The sequence below is a fragment of the Pseudorca crassidens genome, chromosome X, assembly GCF_039906515.1.
Source record: "Pseudorca crassidens isolate mPseCra1 chromosome X, mPseCra1.hap1, whole genome shotgun sequence".
In the NCBI taxonomy this organism is placed as follows: domain Eukaryota; kingdom Metazoa; phylum Chordata; class Mammalia; order Artiodactyla; family Delphinidae; genus Pseudorca; species Pseudorca crassidens.
Window position 1 is genome coordinate 117,061,042 of NC_090317.1, and position 13,195 is coordinate 117,074,236.

General features: G+C 42.1%; 1 protein-coding gene across 13 annotated transcripts in view; it reads left to right on the forward strand.

Moving 5' to 3' along the window:
- The window catches only part of MAP7D2 (MAP7 domain containing 2), a 106,865-nt gene that overhangs the window by 71,980 nt on the left and 21,690 nt on the right, over window positions 1–13,195 (forward strand). The gene's annotated exons all lie outside the window — the stretch shown is intronic.

The window sequence follows — 13,195 nt, forward strand, 5'->3', positions numbered from 1 at the left end:
TTCGGTATGCGGGCCTCTCACTGCTGTGGCCTCTCCTGTTGCGGAGCACAGGCTCCGGACGCGCAGGCTCAGAGGCCATGGCTCACGGGCCCAGCCGCTGCACGGCATGCGGGATCTTCCCGGACCGGGGCACGAACCCGCCTCGGCAGGCAGACTCTCAACCACTGCGCCACCAGGGAAGCCCCCCTCTCTCATTTTGTCTCTTTAACAGAGAGACAATAATAACTTCTCAGTCACCATCAGCTGTATGTTTTCCTAATGAAGCCAGTGAAAAACTGTGTAACTGGAAAACGAATTTACACTGTGTGACCACTGACTTAAGTCTTTAAAACATTTTACTGCTAGTAACTGACAAGAATGACTCAGTAAATAACTCATTCCAGCAGTAGAATGGAAACATGTTCAGTAGTACTGAGAGAGAAAGAGAAATATGATTTTAATTCGGAAAAAAGGAAACTCTTTATATAGAGAGAATCATATAAAACTTGTTTGGTGCATCAGTTTGGTTCAGAGAACATAGGATAATACACAGATTTAATGAACACTTGGGAATTTTTTTTCTTTTCTTTAACCTTTCTTTTTCTTTTGTTTAATTTTTGAATTTTATTTTATTTATTTTTTTTATACAGCAGGTTCTTATTAGTCATCAATTTTATACACATCAGTGTATACATCTCAATCCCAAACTGCCAATTCATCTCCCCGCCCCCCCTTCCCCCTTGGTGTCCATATATTTGTTCTCTACATCTGTGTCTCTATTTTTGCCTTGCAAAGTGGTTCATCTGTACCATTTTCTAGGTTCCACATATGTGCATTAATATACGATATTTGTTTTTCTCTTTCTGACTTACTTCACTCTGTATGACAGTCTCTAGATCCATCCACGTCTCAACAAATGACCCAATTTCGTTCCTTTTTATGGCTGAGTAATATTCCATTGTATATATGTACCACAACTTCTTTATCCATTCGTCTGTCAATGGGCATTTAGGTTGCTTTCATTACCTGGCTATTGTAAATAGTGCTGCAATGAACATTGGGGTGCATGTGTCTTTCTGAATTATGCCTTTCTCTGGGTATATGCCCAGTAGTGGGATTGCTGGATCATATGGTAATTCTATTTTTAGTTTCCTAAGGAACCTTCATATTGTTCTCCATAGTGGCTGTATCAATTTACATTCCCACCAACAGTGCAAGAGGGTTCCCTTTTCTCCACACCCTCTCCAGCATTTGCTGTTTGTAGATTTTCTGATGATGCCCATTCTAACTGGTGTGAGGTGATACCTCATTGTAGTTTTGATTTGCATTTCTGTAATAATTAGTGATGTTGAGCAGCCTTTCATGTGCTTCTTGGCCATATGTATGTCTTCTTTGGAGAAATGTCTATTTGGGTCTTCTGCCCATTTTTGGATTGGGTTGTTTGTTTTTTTAATTTTGAGCTGTGTGAGCTGTTTATATATTTTGGAGATTAATCCTTTGTCCGTTGATTCATTTGCAAATATTTTCTCCCATTCTGAAGGTTGTCTTGTCATCTTGTTTATGGTTTCCTTGGCTGTGCAAAAAGCTTTGACGTTTCATTAGGTCCCATTTGTTTATTTTTGTTTTTATTTCCATTACTCTAGGAGGTGGATCAAAAAAGATCTTGCTGTGATTTATGTTAGAGTGTTCTTCTTATGTTTTCCTCTAAGAGTTTTATAGTGTCTGGTCTTACATTTAGGTCTCTAATCCATTTTGAGTTTTTTTTTGTATATGGTGTTAAGGAGTGTTCTAGTTTCATTCTTTTACATGTAGCTGTCCAGTTTTCCCAGCACCACTTATTGAAGAGACTGTCCTTTCTCCATTGTGTATTCTTGCCTCCTTTGTCATAGATTAGTTGAGCATAGGTGTGTGGGTTTATCTCTGGGCTTTCTATCTTGTTCCGTTGATCTCTGTTTCTGTTTTTGTGCCAGTACCATATTGTCTTGATTACTGTAGCTTTGTAATATAGTCTGAAGTCAGGGAGTCTGATTCCTCCAGCTCCGTTTCTTTCCCCCAAGACTGCTTTGGCTATTCGGGGTCTTTTGTGTCTCCGTATAAATTTTAAGATTTTTTGTTTTAGTTCCGTAAAAAATGCCACTGGTAATTTGATGGGGATTGCATTGAATCTGTAAATGGCTTTGGGTAGTATAGTCATTTTCACAATATTGATTCTTCCAATCCAAGAACATGGTATATCCCTCCATCTGTTGGTATCATCTTTAATTTCTTTCATCAGTGTCTTATAGTTTTCTGCCTACAGGTCTTTTGTCTCCCTAGGTAGGTTTTTTCCTAGGTATTTTATTCTTTTTGTTGCAATGGTAAATGGGAGCATTTCCTTAATTTCTCTTTCAGATTTTTCATCATTAGTGTATAGGAATGCAAGAGATTTCTGTGCATTAATTGTGTATTCTGCTACTTTACCAAATTCATTGATTAGCTCTAGTAGTTTTTTGGTGGCATCTTTAGGATTCTCTATATATAGTATTATGTCATCTGCAAACAGTGACAGTTTTACTTCTTCTTTTCCAATTTGTATTCCTTTTATTTCGTTTTCTTCTCTGATTGCCGTGGCTAAGACTTCCAAAACTGTGTTGAATAATAGTGGTGAGAGTGGACATCCTTGTCTTCTTCCTGATCTTAGAGGAAGTGCTTTCAGTTTTTCACCATTGAGAATTGTGTTTGCTGTGGGTTTGGCGTATGTGGCCTTTATTATGTTGAAGTAGGTTCCCTCTATGCCCACTTGCTGGAGAGTTTTTATCATAAATGGTGTTGAATTTTGTCAAAAGCTTTTTCTGCATCTATTGAGATGATCATATGGTTTTTCTCCTTCAATTTGTTAATATGGTGTATCACATTGATTTGCGTATATTGAAGAATCCTTGCATCCCTGGGATAAATCCCACTTGATCATGGTGTATGATCCTTTTAATGTGTTGTTGGATCCTGTTTGCTAGTATTTTGTTGAGGATTTTCGCATCTATATTCATCAGTGATATTGGTGTGTAATTTTCTTTTTTTGTAGTATCTTTGTCTGGTTTTGGTATCAGGGTGATGGTGGCCTCATAGAATGAGTTTGGGAGTGTTCCTTCCTCTGAAACTTTTTGGAAGAGTTTGAGAAGGATGGGTGTTAGCTCTTCTCTAAATGTTTGATAGAATTCACCTGTGAAGCCATCTGGTCCTGGGCTTTTGTTTGTTGGAAGATTTTTTTTTTTTTTTTTTTTTTGGTGGTACGCGGGCCTCTCACCGTCGTGGCCTCTCCCGTTGCGGAGCACAGGCTCCGGACGCGCAGGCCCAGCGGCCATGGCTCACGGGCCCAGCCGCTCAGCGGCATGTGGGATACTCCCAGACTGGGGCACGAACCCGTGTCCCCTGCATCGGCAGGCGGACTCCCAACCACTGCACCACCAGGGAAGCCCTGTTGGAAGATTTTTAATCACAGTTTCAATTTCATTACTTGTGATTGGTCTGTTCACATTTTCCTTTTCTTCCTGGTTCAGTCTTGGAAGGTTATACCTTTCTAAGAATTTGTCCATTTCTTCCAGGTTGTCCATTTTATTGCATAGAGTTGCTTGTAGTAGTCTCTTAGGATGCTTTGTATTTCTGCAGTGTCTGCTGTAACTTCTCCGTTTTTGTTTCTAATTTTATTGATTTGAGCCCTCTCCGTCTTTTTCTTGATGAGTCAGGCTAATGGTTTATCAATTTTGTTTATCTTTTCAAAGAACCAGCTTTTAGTTTTATTGATTTTTGCTATTGTTTTGTTTGTTTCTATTTCATTTTTTTCTGCTCTGATCGTTATGATTTCTTTCCTTCTGCTAACTTTGGGTTTTGTTTGTTCTTCTTTCTCTAGTTCCTTTAGGTGTAAGGTTAGATTGTTTATTTGAGATTTTTCTTGTTTCTTGAGGTAGGCTTGTATAGCTGTAAACTTCCCTCTTAGAACTGCTTTTGCCGCATCCCATAGGTTTTGGATCGTCGTGTTTTCATTGACATTTGTCTCTAGGTATTTTTTGATTTCCTCTTTGATTTCTTCAGTGATCTCTTGGTTATTTAGTAACGTATTGTTTAGCCTCCATGTGTTTGTGCTTTTTACGCTTTTTTCCCTGTAATTGATTTCTAATCTCATAGCGTTGTGGTCAGAAAAGATGCTTGATGTGATTTCAATTTTCTTAAATTTACTGAGGCTTGACTTGTGACCCAAGATGTGATCTATCCTGGAGAATATTCCGTGCGCACTTGAGAAGAAAATGTAATCTTCTGTTTTTGGATGGAATGTCCTATAAATAACAATGAAATTTATCTGGTCTATTGTGTCATTTAAAGCTTGTGTTTCCTTATTAATTTTCTGTCTGGATGATCTGTCTCTTGGTGTAAGTGAGGTGTTAAAAGTTCCCCACTATTACTGTGTTCCTGTCGATTTCCTGTTTTATAGCTGTTAGCAGTTGCCTTATGTATTGAGGTGCTCCTATGTTGGTACATATATATTTATAATTGTTATATCTTCTTGGATTGATCCCTTCATCATTACGTAGTGTCCTTCTTTGTCTCTTGTAACATTCTTTATTTTAAAGTCTATTTTATGTGATATGAGTATTGCTACTCCAGCTTTCTTCTGATTTCCATTTGCATGGAATATCTTTTTCCATCCCCTCACTTTCAGTCTGTATGTGTCCCTAGGTCTGAAGTGGGTCTCTTGTAGACAGCATATATATGGGTCTTGTTTTTGTATCCATTCAGCAAGCCTGTGTCTTTTGGTTGGAGCGTTTAATCCATTCACGTTTAAGGTAGTTATCGATATGTATGTTCCTATGACCATTTTCTTAATTGTTTCAGGTTTGTTTTGTAGGTCCTTTTCTTCTCTTGTGTTTCCCACTTAGAGAAGTTCCTTTAGCATTTGTTGTAAAGCTGGTTTGGTGGTGCTGAATTCTCTTAGCTCTTGCTTGCCTGTAAAGCTTTTGATTTCTCCATTGATTCTGAATGAGATCCTTGCCGGGCAGAGTAATCTTGGTTGTAGGTTCTTCCCTTTCGTCACTTTAAGTATATCATGCCACTCCCTTCTGGATTGTAGAGTTTCTGCTGAGAAATCAGCTGTTAACCTTATGGGAGTTCCCTTGTATGTTATTTGTCGTTTTTCCCTTGCTGCTTTCAATAATTTTTCTTTGTCTTTGATTTTTGTCAGTTTGATTACTATGTGTCTTGGCGTGTTTCTCCTTGGGTTTATCCTGTATGGGACTCTCTGCGCCTCCTGGACTTGGGTGGCTATTTCCTTTCCCATGTTAGGGAAGTTTTCGACTATAATCTCTTCAAATATTTTCTTGGGTCCTTTCTCTCTCTCTTCTCCTTCTGGGACCCCTATAATGCGAATGTTGTTGCGTTAAATGTTGTCCCAGAGGTCTTCATTTCTTTTCATTCTTTTTTCTTTATTCTGTTCTGCAGCAGTGAATTCCACCATTCTGTCTTCCAGGTCACTTATCCGTTCTTCTGCCTCAGTTATTCTGCTATTGCTTCCTTCTAGTGTAGTTTTCATTTCAGTTATTGTATTGTTCATCTTTGTTTGTTTGTTCTTTAATTCTTTTAGGTCTTTGTTAAACATTTCTTGCATCTTCTCGATCTTTGCCTCCATTCTTTTTCCGAGGTCCTGGATCATCTTCACTATCATTATTCTGAATTCTTTTTCTGGAAGGTTGCCTATCTCCACTTCATTTAGTTGTTTTCCTGGGGTTTTATCTTGTTCCTTCATCTGGTACATAGCCCTCTGCCTTTTCATCTTGTCTGTCTTTCTGTGAATGTGGTTTTTGTTCCACAGGCTGCAGGATTGTAGTTCTTCTTGCTTCTGCTGTCTGCCCTCTAACACTTGGGAATTTTTAAAAAATGTTTCGAGATGAGAGAAGCACTTATATCTGATTTTTTGCTTCCTAACAGAGACTTTTTCGCTAATATGGTTTTGCTCAGAGATTGCTATGGTTTTTATAAACTACTACTACTGGTTATCGATGTATGTGCTTTCCATAAAGAAAATCTTTCTGTAGCGCATTACTGAATTAATAGCATCTTGGGTTTTTTCTTTTCTTAAGTCCATTGCATTCTTTCTGTGCCTGTATTGCCTGTCTTTGGTTATTGTATTGCTTTCTCGCAAACTCCAAATCCATTAGGTGAGCTGTGAGGTCTCTGTTTGTCTTTGTCTTATTTCTGAGCCTTCCATTTGCATGTCAGTACTCTCCTGTCAGTTTGGGACGTTGACATTAGCAGAGAGAAAAGCCTATTTGTCCTGTTTTTTTCCCAGATTCTACCCTCTTTCCTGGGTCTTGACTCATGGTCCTTGCATCATCATTGTAAATTTCATCTTTGTGAACCAAGAGGGTTGTTGCCCTCTATAGAGATGACAATTCAGTTTTTGGAAGCAAGCTTGCAGTGGGCTCTGTGCTATTTCTTTGAAGTTGAAAATCTTGAAGGTTGTGATTCAAGAACTATTTTATATTTTTAAGGACATATCATCCGAGTTTTAAAAAGCTCTCTCTGACCAAAGATACTCAAACACAATCCCAGACTTTTAAAAATGCAGTTCAATTTAGAGAAATATTTAAAATTTCTACTCTATCTAGAACAGTAATGGGCACCTAGTAGAAGTTTTATAAGTATTCATGGAATGAATGAATGCAAGTCACTGTGCTGGATGCTCCAGAGAATCCCCAAACGAATGAAAATAGTCTCCACTTGGACGGGCCCCAGGAGAGGTGGGAGGGAGATGTGGACCCAGATGAGGACAGTTCCAGGCCTGCTCCAAAGGGAGAGCTGCCCACCTTGTACTGCTCATCCCTCAGGACTCAGCTCAGCTGTCCTCCTGTCCAGAGCTAGCCAAAGCTGAATTCGCCCCCTTCGCTGTGCTGACAGAACATAGCTGTGTCAGTCATTCGTTTATCCAGCACCCATAGAGCACCTACTCTGTGTCCAGTGCTCTTCTCAGCCTTCGTGGAGCTTGCCTGACAGTGAACAACAAATATAGTATCAGGTGGTGATAAGTGCTGTGAAGAAAAATGAGTCCGGGTCAGATGGCAGAGGATGGTGGAGGGGCGGAGCTAGATCGGGTGGTCAGAAAAGGCTTCTCTGAGGAGGTGACATTTGAGCAGAGCGCCCTGCATGAGGTGAGGGAGCAGGCCGAATTGATCTGTGCCTCATTGTACTTGATTATCTCCTGCTAGGCTGCCGCAAGGGCGGGGGGCTGACTCAGTTTATTGTTGCACAGTCTGCGCGCAGCATGAGTCTGTGGGACGCTAGCCAGGGGGGAAAGGCGGGCCTGGAGAGCAGAGTGATCTGGGCAGGTCTGGGCAATGCTGGGGCCAAACCTACCTGAGGACTGAGGCCCTTTGCCTCCTCGTTCCTTCCGGGACATTCAACAGTTTATTCTCCCACTGATCAGTTTCTTAAACATTCTCTTTTCTGTGCTGTATATTTCACTTGGGGAATTTTTTAACGATGAGGGATGCTGGTTTCTGTACCTTGCTGCACGGTATTCCTGCCACTTTCAACAAAGAGAAGTTAATGGACTGGCTTTTATTTTTAGAGCCCCATACATGTTGTGTCTAACACAGGCAGGAAAAATAGCACATACTAACACAGCTGGACTGCCTGTGTACTGTCAAACTCCAGAATCCTTCTCTCTTTATGAGGTGCCCCGGGAATAGAAGTTGCTCAGGCACCCCTAACTCAGAATTACCAAGTTGACAGGTCTAAGGAATAGCAATCGTTTCTTGATTTTTAAAATGTTCAGAAAGAAATTTCGTTTCTCCCTGGGGTGAAAATTAGCGGCTGAACCACACTGGGTATGGGCCAGGTCTGAGAAATGTGAAAAGTCAAGTAGAGTGTAAGTATATTCTGAAAATCCAACCAAACTATACAGCAGTGAAAAAGAGGGGATTGTAGCTGCCCGCAACCAGTGGGTGGATCTCAGGAACGTAGCGTCGAGAAGGAAGTTGTAGAAGAATGTCAGCAGTTTGATTGCATGTATACTGAGTTCCTAGATGTTGCAAAACCAGTGTGTTTTTAAGAATATAAATGTGGTAAAATGATTTTAAGAAAATGGAAAACATAAAATGCAGAGTGATGATGGCCTCTGAGTGGGAAGTTGGGGACAGGCTCAGGGAGGGGCACGTGGGAGATCCTGGCATAGTATGTCTTTCCCTTGAGCTGGTTGGTGCATGTGTGAACATTTGTTTTATCATTCTTCATACCTTTCGTATTTTATAAAAATTCTTTTGTGTACTCAATATTAAAGAAAGATGAAAAAGAAACACTTGGTTTTTAAAATGGTGTCACACAAAATAAGCCCCAAGCAAAGTGGCATTTTCAACTTTCCCTTTGTGCAGACCAAGCTTGTGATCTTTAAAGCACACTGGAAGTGACGTGGCTTTGAATGGCCTGGGGCGGGGGGCTAGCCACTTTGAACTCCCATCCAGAAATCCAGCCGGGCCATGTGATGAATGGCTCTGACAGCGCATTGTTCCCCTCCCTTGTTCCCCTCCCGGATCTCAGATCAATTAAGTCACTGTAGGCGGCTGTGCATATTAATGGCTTTGCTCTTTTAAATGTTCAAGTTTATTTTCATTGTTGGTTGGCATTGTCCGGTACTTGTATGGGTTTTAAAAAACTAGCTTCAGCTAGACTCTCAAAGATGTGGATGGAGCATATCTTTCTTCTTGTAACCTAGAGAAAGGAAATCAAGTGTGGTCAAGTGCATTTACCCAGCCTGTCTCTGCCCTCTGTGTGTAGGTGCTGCCTGTACCCCTAGTTCTTCAATGTGAAATGTTCTCTCATGGTTTCAGGTTCTTAGAAATGTATTCTAAGTTAGTTTGATCGTTATGGTGGGGAATGTGTCCATTATCCCTTGGTGCTGTAATAGACTGTCTAAAATTTACTAGCATAAAACAACGATTTGTTATTAATTCTCACAGCTCTGTGACTTGGGCTTACCGGAAGGGTCTCTCTTAGGGTCTTTTGTGTGGTGGTTCTGTGGCTTGACATGGGCTCACTGGGAAGTTCTCACGTCTGGGGCCTCCGTGCAATTACGGTTCAATGTCATCTGGTGCTACAGTTAAATTACAACCTAGGGCTCGACTAAGCTTAAGGTCCAAGACGGCCCATTAAGGATGATGGCCCATTAACCCCAGTTAAGGACTATGCCCCGAGTTGGCACAGCGTTCCTTCTCTGCTGTATTTTCTTGGTCAAAGCAGTGGGACCACCTCAGATTCAATGGGATGGAAAAAATAAACTCAAGAAGATCATGTGGGATGGGAGGAGATATTATTGTGGCCATCTGTGGAAAATATAATCTGCCAAAGATAATGACTTTCAGAGATAGCTTACCTGAGATCAATTTTGTGTCAGGAATCTAGGTTAATTTCATTTTATCATGCGTTAGAAACAAAACAGGTAGTCCGCATGAGGGAAAAAAATGAAGGCAAAGTTGTATGGATGGCCCCAAATAAGCACCTCCCTCTCAGAATCACAGGCTCCTGGAGCCAGCCTGTTTCTCTGATGGTTGAGGACATTTAATCAATCCTTGCCGAGCACCATTCTCATAGGCTTCTCTGGTAGATGGGTGGCATGGTATTCCCTGCCCACAGATGAGCATCTACAGTGGATCAGGGCTCCCTGCAGTGACAATTTAACTATTGTTTGTGTTACCACCATCCTTCTCAAATAGGCTTTTACATTCTTACCTGAAAATTTTCTTGAAAAGGATAATTGAAAATGTTAAGTTATACCCCCTCCTCACAGCCATACTTAGCTGCTCACCCAGTCCTTGTCCTGTATTTGTCCGTCTTAGTAGAGGATAATTTGAGTTTAGACCGATTTTTAAGAACCTTTTTATCTTGAAATCATTTCAACCCTACAGAAGAGTTGCAAGACTAGAACTCGACTCATCCTGTTAGCGTTTAGCCACACTTGCTTCATCATTCCCATCCCCTACTCACTCTCATATAGTCTCCATAGACACACACACACACACACACACACACACACACACACACACACACACACACATTTTCCAAGAACCATTTGAGAATCAGTTGCAGACATCATGACCCTTTATACCTAAGAATGAAGACATTCTTTTGTATAACCACAGTACAAGTGTGAAAAATCAGAAAAGTTAACATTTGACATGATGTTGTTACTTAATTTACAGACTTAATTTACAGACTGTGTGCAACTTCTGCCTGTTGTCCCAGTGCGATCCTCTGGAACAGTTTTTTTCCTGGTCCGGAATCCAAGCCAGCGTCCCACATTGCAATTAGTTGTCTTGGCTCCTTAGTCTGCGTTAACTTGCAACAGTTCTTCAGCCTTTCTTTATGACCCTGACATTTTTAAAGAGCACAGACCGGTTTTCTGTTTTTTTTTTTTTTTTTTTTGAGGACTGTCCTTCGTTTGAGTCAGTCTGCTGTTTCCTCATGATTAGACTCAGGTTATACATTTGGGGCAGGAATCCCATGGAAGGGATGTTGGTTCCTTCTCAGCACATCTTATCAGGAGGCCATGATGTCAAGTTGTTTCATTACTGGTGATGGTAACTTTGATCACTGGGTTAAGGTGGTATCCACAGGTCTCTGTGGTATAAAATTGCTCTTTTTCTCTCTGGAAAGTAAATAGTAAAATGGGACCATTGACAAATAGACTTCTCAGAATGTTGGCCAAGCTGTGCTGACGAGGCCACAGACCCCTCCCATCCTGTGGGTGGGCTGTGTTCACTGTGCCTGGAGTCAAGTGGCTTTGGAAAAAATAGAACTAGATTGCAAGATGTGGAGTGAAAAAAGTCCTTTGGGGATCTGCTTTGCAGTAAACTCACGTTCAGAAGCATGACAACCCTCTCCGGAGAGTTCCTCTTGCCGCTCTACTTACAGAGGTGTTTGTTCATATTTCCTACCAGTCATGGAACCTCAAAAGGTTATATAATCCTGCCTTGTGCGTCAGGAAGGCCTATCTCTACCACCCCAACAAAATTTGTGAATTCCCTTTGTTAGATGTCTAATCACTGGAAGTATTGAACTTTTAAAACTTGGAGTGGAAAACCTATAAAAAAGCAAGATGAAAAATCAAGTGACGTGGCTCTCTCATCTGTTTACACCTCTTGGGAAAGGTCATTTAAGCACTTAGGATTTGGGCTTTCTTATCTAAAATATGGTTAATAGTAATTTCCTACCTACCTCACTGGGTTATTGTGGTGACCAAATAGACCCTTATTAGATAGACGAGACGGTACTTAAAAACAAAACTCTATGAAAGCACAGTGAGTTCCCTGATTAATTTGTGTTTAATTTCTTTCATCAGCCAAGATATCTATTTCTAGGAAATTGGGGAAACAGTAGCTTTGCCAGACTTCATTTGGCTTGCAGTAAGTGGTGTGAGCAGGAGACCAGAGAGCCTCGGAGTCTGCCAGACAGACCAGCATTGCCCGGTTCACGCTTCCCACGCTCAGCAGCTCTTGCGGGCAAGGTGCTACATCCACGTAGGGAAGTAGTGAGGCAGGCTGAGCAGGAAACTCTATGGATCTGGAGATAAAATAGGGAACTTCTAAGACTGTATTCTGTAGTTTGGTCATTCGCTGTTAAAAAAATCAATGATTTACCTACACTTCTCTAATTTGAAGGTCGTGTTTGTATTGTGCGTACGAGGAGTGTGTGTGTGTGCGTTCTCATTTATTTTGTTTATTGGGCAAGAGCTGGGGTAGAGGAATGTAGATAGACTCCTTAGTATGTTGAGTTTTATCCCAAATAATTCACCCTTACTTATCAGGTAGCAATTATTTTTAGATGTGTGCTCGTGGATAATTGGCCCAGTATTATTTAGAACAGAACCTTACAGTCTGTGGTGTGAACAGAACCTACGCGTGACTGTTCTCTTAAAGCAAGTTGAAGCAAGGCTGAGCAGGGCTGAGTAGGTCTGAGGCTGTCAGAACCTCTCACGCCCAGGGCAGACCAGCTTTTTCCCCGTGGGATTGTAGTCCTGCCCTGCATGTCCCTCTTACGGGCTCCGGGCACACTGACTGAGGGTGTGACTGTCATCGGGCTCATTCCCTTCCGTGAGTGAGCCATTTAGACCAGACCCTGGGTTCGTGTTGGGATCCAGGTGCTGGCATTCTGCTACTAAGGCAAGACTATAGAATGAAGTGGGCCTGCAGCCAGTGCAGGCCTCTTACCCACTCCCCATAGTCCAGCCCCGGGGACCCTCCTGGTGGGAGTGGGGTCTGCAGAAGAGGTCCTCGCATGTCTGCCCATGCGCAGCAGAGGCGCCTGCACCAGGACCCCGGGGGGAACCCACCTCTCAGGCACCACTGAGGGAAGCTCAGATGTGCGCTCGCTGCAGGCAGGTGCCCGAGAGAACTCAAATGGACTGGGTGGTGGGCGCCCAGCACCTCTGCTCTGTCTCACCAAGCAGAGAAGTCATGCCTCACTCCTTGGGGAGGAGGTTGAGGGCAAGGAAGAAGAGCAAATGGCTTTTTGCCAGTCCTTACAATAGCAGAAGTTCCTATTTAATGAGTCAAGATAGGAATGCTTACGGAAGGAGAAGGTGTTTCTGTCTGCGTCATCTACCGTGAAATAGCAGTCTTTCCTATTGCCTCTCTCTCCAAATCCCACATCCAGGAGTAATTGTTTGCCATTGCCTGTCCCTGCACAGGGGTTGGACCGGAGCTGCACAGAGCATGCACTTGACATTCTAGGGAGTAAGTGACGTGTTTTGATCACCGCGGTGCATTAGACCAGGTCCTTTAAGACACTCTCCTGGTGGTTATAGCAGCAGTATGGCCCTAGACGACAGCATGGAAGGAGAGTGTTGCCAAGCAGAAGATCCCCTGCTGTACGGTAGTACAGGCTGTTTGAACCTAAATGCAGGTTTTTGCAGCTGATTGGAAAACGATGCTTAATGGAGCGCTGTCATCATGAGGTAGCAGGGCTTGTGGTTTCCCCCGTTTTATTTCTTCCTCCTGCTTTTGGTTCGTTCTTGTCTGTGAGGATAATTCGGATTTTTATTTTATATGTTTCACTAACACCCGATATCTAACATCTGTTGTGTGCTTACTCTGTGCCAGGTCTAAAATGAACATCTGGGGATCGTGGTGACCCCAAGCTCTGGCTTAGCCACCATTGCGACACAGGGAGTAGGGCCAAGTTGGAAGAAGTGGAGTCA